Source organism: Nomascus leucogenys, chromosome 1a (assembly GCF_006542625.1).
Source record: "Nomascus leucogenys isolate Asia chromosome 1a, Asia_NLE_v1, whole genome shotgun sequence".
In the NCBI taxonomy this organism is placed as follows: domain Eukaryota; kingdom Metazoa; phylum Chordata; class Mammalia; order Primates; family Hylobatidae; genus Nomascus; species Nomascus leucogenys.
In genome coordinates, this window is record NC_044381.1 from 21,946,684 (window position 1) to 21,953,867 (window position 7,184).

General features: G+C 33.2%; 1 pseudogene; it reads right to left on the reverse strand.

The window, feature by feature from the left end:
- Positions 1 to 2,180: 2,180 nt before the first annotated feature.
- Positions 2,181 to 4,667, reverse strand: LOC100588469 (annotated as a pseudogene).
- Between the last annotated feature and the right edge of the window lie 2,517 nt (positions 4,668 to 7,184).

Here is a 7,184-nt window from a genome sequence, read left to right on the forward strand (position 1 = left end):
TAATATTGTTATGTGTGCATTTGATCCTGTCATAATGATGCTAGCTGGTTATTTTGCCCATTAGTTGATGCAGTTTCTTCATAGTTTCGACGGTCTTCACAATTTGATATGTTTTTGTAGTGATGGGTACTGGTTTTTCCTTTTCATATTTGGTGCTTCCTTCAGGAGCTCTTGTAAGGCAGGCCTCATGGTGACAAATCTCTCAGCATTTGCTTGTCTGTAATGAATTTTATTTCTCCTTTGCTTATGAAGCTTAGATTGACTGGAAATGAAATTCTGGGTTGAAAATTCTTTTAATAATGTTGAATATTGGGCCCCACTCTTTTCTGGCTTGTAGAGTTTCTGCAGAGAGATCCACTGTTGGTCTGATGGGCTTCTCTTTGTGGGTAATCCGACCTTTCTCTCTGGCTGCCCACAACATTTTTTCCTTCATTTCAACCTTGGTGAATCTGACGATTATGTGTATTGGGTTTGCTCTTCTTGAAGAGTACCTTTGTGGTGGTCTCTGTGTTTCCTGAATTTGAGTGTTGACCTGTCTTGCTAGGTTGGGGAAGTTCTCCTGAGTAATATCCTGAAGAGTGTTTCCCAACTTGGTTCCATTCTCCCCGTCACTTTTAGGTACATGAATCAAATGTAGGTTTGATCTTTTCACATAGTCCCATATTTCTTGGAGTCTGTTTGTTCCTTTTCATTCTTTTTTCTCTAATCTTGTCTTCACACTTTATTTCATTAAGTTGATCTTCAATCTCTGATATCATTTCTTCCACTTCATTGATTTGACTATTGATACTTGCGACCAATCTTTTTTTGTTTCCTTAAAGCATTGAGATAGTGATTCTTTCATCCAGTTTTCCATTTTATTTTATGAAGGAAGTTTGTCAGGTTTTACTGACATTTAACATAGTACTAATCAAAATTATAATTATTGCAACTTTATATGTTATAATTTGATATTATAAAATATTAAGCATATTAACACAGCTCTTCAATGCATGAAATCAATCTGCAGACCTATATATTTTCAAATGGATAAACTATGCAGGTATGAAATGTAATCCACATTTTTTTTTCACATCTAACCTTATTTCTTTCCTTTATTTTAAAGGGAAACCTCTCACAACTATTTCTTATCTATTTTGTCACAGATTTCTCTTCTTTGATTCATGCTTCCACCTACTGCAATATGGTTTATACTGATTAATTCTACCAATGCAGCTCTCACTAAGATCTCCACTGCCATTTATTTTTCTGATGTAGTGGACAGTTTTAATCCATATTTCCCCTAAGTCTATTGATTCTTCTTCTAAACACATTTATTTTCAAGACACACATTTATCACCATTGTGTCTTTCCTTCACTAATGTATAGTTTTCCACTTTTGCTTCCTTTGTGTCTCTTATATCCCCTATCTTTAAAGGTGGAAGGTCCTCAGAATCAATTTTAAGTTCTTTTTTCCTTTACTTTTCTTTTTCCTCCCCACATGACTGCCTCTATTTTTGGGCTTTCCACTGCCAGTTATGAACCTTCAGGCATTGTATTTCTTGAAAATTGCAAATTCATGTATCTGACTGGAAATACACATTTGCAATTATATGTTTAGAAGCCAATTTATAGAGGATATTGCTTCTTTTATTTTTATTTCTGGACATGCCTAAATCCATCCTCTTCTGTGAGAAATTCATTGCTTTTTTTCCTATCTCACATTATAGCATTTAACATAACTGATATCAATGGAGAGTGATTATTGTTTTTAAGTTTCTTTCCTCACAAAAATCAAAGGTACATGAGAACAGGAAATGTATTTGTTTTTTCAATTTTATATCCTGAAGGCAACATACAACATACAATCTGGTATAGAAAAATCTATTTTGACTTATAACCAATAATAGGTAACTGAATTGTATAATCTATTTTTTAATCAGGTTAAATAATCAGGTTTGGAGTTTCATTTTAAAGAATAAACAAATACAAGGAGTTTTCCATAGTAAAAATTTAATGAAAAAAGCAAAGTAATATATTGACTAAATATAAAGAACATGTATTGTTATATTAACCACAAAGTAAGAATACATGATATATGAAAAAAAGATTTTAAATATTATAAATAGTTAAATAATTATTTAGATAAATAGATAAATAGATCCATCAGCATGATCATCTGTAAGGAACTAGTGCCTGTACAGCTGAACATGATGTTGCTTAACGTTCCTGAAAACATTTTAAAATTTTGATTCAACTCATGTCATGGATATAGCAAAAATGAGAAATGGCAGAATTCATGAAAGTGTGAGATGATGTATTAATCATGGAAATGATTCTCATTTCCATGTTGAACCAGTTTTCATTCCTTCCTCCTTAATCTTTCCTGCAAGTTCGTTGATAAAGAGAAGTATCTCATGATTTCTGCTCTGACAACCTCCCAGGAATAAGGGCTATACTTCTTTTTTGTCAGATAAAGAGTGATTCTTTGGAAGTATTTTCTCACAGCCAGGATGGAGTCCACATTCATCCGGGGAGTCTCTTCCACTCCAACCCTCTGCATCACACAGGCTTCCAGGTCATTCAGCTGCTGGTAAAGTTCAGTGTAGAGTTTGTCTAAAAGGGTCGCATCCCAAGTATCAGATGAGTCCTTTGTGCTGAAGAGGTTGAAGGTCTGCTGCATCATCTCATGGAAGAGGAAGATAGCTTGAACCTTCTGGAAGTGGTTGCCATCAAACACCTGATGATGGGAAATCAAAGTCATGTCTGTCCTTCAGGCAAGAAAAAGGAGAGATTCTCCTCATTTGTGTCAGGAGTATGAAGGCCCTCCTGTTACCCAGGCTGTGGGCCTGAGGCAGATCACAGACCAGAGAGCAGATGGACTTGCAGCTGAGCACCATCATGGCCATCAGTAAACTAAAGGGCAAGTCCACTGGGGATGTTTCAGATGCTACTGGGCTGGCTGAGAGAGTGACTCTCAACTTTGGGTTTTAGGTTATCTGAAGACCTTATTTTGTGCATAACCTTAAATAGGGAACACACTAGTTTCTATTTTCTGAATGCCCCTCTCTTACTTTCTATTTCTGTTTTTGTTTTCTTTTATGCTCTCTCTACATGGCTGTAGAGTAGTTTCTTAACTACTTCTTTTTCATTATTACCTCCTCTTCTCCTTCCCCATAGTCTTTTTAGAAATTTCTCTGTAATTCAAATTCCCACTAATATTTAATAACATAGATATACTATATATCTGCTGATGTTCTATGCACACATCTTTATATATAAGCAGTATAAAGTTTAATGTTTTTGTTCAATGGAGGGTTAAGAATGACCAAACATTTTAAGCTAAAAGTTAATAGTTAAATTTAAAACCCATGAATATTTAACTTAACTCCATAGCTAAATTTTAAAGTGATTTTTATCTAATTTATTCACTTATATAAATTGCAATGTGTCAAATTACATGACCAAATTAACAAGTTATAAAAACATATAATAATACCTAATATAATAAAATACTTAAAAGTCATTCAAACCTGCTAAAGACTGTCAAAATTTAAATTATTTTTTAACATTAACTGTTAGTGCACTCAACTATTAATTTTGCTTCATAGGGGAAAACTTTTGACTTCAGTAGCTGCTAGATATTCAAGATTGCTCTCTTTCCAGTGCTGAAACAATTAATGGTGTGTTGAACAATATCAGTATAATTAGATAATATAATATAAAGTATTTTTAATTCTCAAAGCCCACAACACGTTCAGAATTGCTAAGGATCAGACATAAGCAACATCCACGAGATGGCAAATGACAGCACATATGTATGCAGTGGACACCTCTCATGATATGACTTTGACATCTAGTAAACCTTGAGAAGTCCTCTACTCAGTACCCATTTGCCATAGGTTTGCAGCACTGATCTTATATACCTTTTGTGTATCTTCCATGGACTCAATGTCAATGCTTCTCATGTGATACACAAGAATACTCAATTTAAAAATGCCAAGGGATAAGTTTTTTTCAGATAGAGTTGAGCTTTAGAGGGCCACAAACCATTGAAATAGGTAAGATTTGTTCCTGCTCCCAAGAATTAACTTATTGTTCCTTTGAGAGAAATATCATACCCAATGAGACTACACAATTGAGAAAAAATCAATTGGATTAAAAAAAATTGTACATTAAAATTCAAATTTCCAAAGAACCTGCAAAGGTTCCAATACTAGTTGATTCTTATCTAACTAAATGAAACAATTTTTGTCCTAAATGTTCCTAATGGGAGGTAAATGTGATAACATATATGGGCTGTACAATTGTTTTACAGGCCATGCCAGACACCAGAGATCTTTGTTTCTAATTTTCATTTTCATTGAAAGCAAAAGTTGTTATTTTTTGCATCCTAAAGAATGGAGACAAGAAGAAAGCAAATGTGTATCTAAATGTGATTAAAATGTTAAAAGGAAAAAATATCTTAATGGAAAAATACAATGACGAAACAGAATTTACCTGCATTAATTCCAGCCAAGATGGAAATTAAAGGAAGGGGAAGAGCAGAAGCAAAATTGTGGAAGAGATGTAGATCAAAGGGAGCAAATGAGCATGGGCTGGAAGAATAGTAATCATTCCTGGTCAGGGGTGTGTTTTCAGCTTTGCTGAATCCAGCCTTCACAGAGAGTCATGGGACACATACCAACCACAAGAGTTTATAACATAAAAAAGGCAAAATTTTGAGATTACAATATACTCTCTGCATAATAGGTAAGTGATGATGTACCAAGTTCTCCCTTAGTGTATAAATAAACTCAAGAGATCAATATTTTTATTATCACGTCTCTTACAATAAACAAGGGAATTGATAATTTCAAAGGACACTTTCTCCAACCTAGTAAAGTTCGATAATAAAAATAGCGATTAAAAGGAACCAGATAGCTAAATTGTGGAATGTGTTTATTTTTAGTCAGACATTGTTCTTAGCACTTACAAAATTGATGTTCCCTTTATCAATAATGAATACTCTCATTTTTCATATTAACTGAACACCTACCATGTGTCTACCCCCATTAATTCACTGGAGATATCAGTGACCGAAGAAGACTGATAGGTTCTACTGTTATTCCTATTTACAAAATAAAAAATAGAAGTATAAGGAACTATTGAATTATGAAGCCATTGTTTGAACTCAAAATCTGACTGAACCCTCAGTTCTTACATGCTCCCGGGAATATTTCTGGTCATAAGAACTAGAGCAATTTCTAGACTGATCAACATTTTCCCAGTAGAGTCTTGCCTAGTAATGACAGGGTCTTTCTCTTCAGCTGTTTATTAGTCTTCTTCACTGAAATTCCCCATTTGATCATGCCAACATGTTACATTACAATTAAATTGGGTCCCATTTTGCTTATACATTATATTCTAGTTTTGTTTCCTTGAGATTGTATTTTAATATGCTTGAATGTATTTGTCAAACACTTGGTTCACTGCAGTAAATATATTCATAAGCAATTGTTTGAAACCCTACGTTATTTATTCAAATATATATAGTTATTCAAATATATATAGTTATTCAAATATATATATTCCAATATATATATTAGTTATATATAGTTATTCAAATATATATAGTTATTCAAATAAATATATGAGTTTTCATATGTTATTCAAATAATTATATAAATACATATATAGTTATTCAAATATATATAGTTATTCAAATATATATATATTCAAATATATATATAAGTTATATAGTTATTCAAATATATATATTCAAATATATATAGTTATTCAAATATCCATAGTGCTTTAGATTTCTACCTGTTTAGTGCAATCCTAATTAAGACTAAGTCATGATCAGGATATTGAAATGAGCTAAATCAGAACTAAACCAAGGTAAGGCGCAGGGTTCAGGGAAAGCTCATCTGGAAGGGCTCTCTAAGGAGATTAAAGGTGTGGAAATAGAAACACTTCTGGGGAAATGGGGAAAGTCCAGTGCATTAGAGGAGGAGGACTGAGATGACAAAAGATTCTGAGTCACCTGACTTTTCAGCTGGTTGATGCCTTTTATGTTGTAGGTCAGCTGAGTTTGCTGCTGTGTTGATTGTGCTGACTTACTCTAAGGAACTGGTAAACAAAGACATCATGCTGACACTTGGTATTACAGTAAGGAAGACTTAATTTAGGACTCTTGCAACAGATGCCAAAACTATCACAATAGGGGAGAGAGATCATTCTGAACTCAATTCTGAATATAACAAAGACAGTCTTGGATTTGTAGCCAACAAGCAGAATGAGAAAGTCTGTGGGTAGAAAATCACTAAGAAAATCTTTGGTAAATCAACTTAACAGAATTTTTGCCAAAGTGAAGCCAGGGCAGTCAGATATCTAGGATATAGAAATTCTTATAAAACTGACTTAGGAAGATTCTTGCTACATCTGGACTAGGCAGAACTAAGAGCGGACTCCAAGACATGGTCTATTCAAAAAGAGAGCTCAGAGGAGCCTGACTAACATTTGGTGAAGAAGAGAGCCTTTCAGAATCCTAAAGGGATGAAGAGTAAGAGACAGAACTGTCTTCTAAACACTTAAAATGGCATATGAAATTTTACATCTTTTATGGAAAAATAGGAATTTAATGATTATTTCAATTAATGAAATACACTAGTAAAAATTTAAATCATCTGTATAAGAATTTTGGACCCTTTAACTTTTATTTTGAAACAATTTTAGATATGCAGAGTTGTAAATGTAGCACAGAGAGTCCTCTATTCCCTTCACTCACTTCTTCTAATGTTAGCAGCTTACATAGCCATGGCACAACTATCAAAACTAAGAAATCAAGATTGGTGTACTAATTCTAATTAAACTTCAGGCTTCACTCAGATTTCCTCAATTTTTTATTGATGTCTTTTTCCTATTCAAGGAATCTATCCAGGATCCCATATTGCATTTTATTGTCATTTATCTTTATTCTTCCTTAATCTGCCATACACGCTCAGTCTTTCCTGACTTTCATGACCTTGAAACTTTTTAAAGAATATTAGTCAATTATTTTTGTAGAATACCCATCAATTTGGATGTGAGTGCATTTTCTCAATATTACATTAAAATTATAGATATAAAGGATGAATACAATAGAGTGAATCTCATCACATCAAGTGATATAGGAGATATATAATATCAATATGTTGCCTTATTACTGCTGATATTAAACT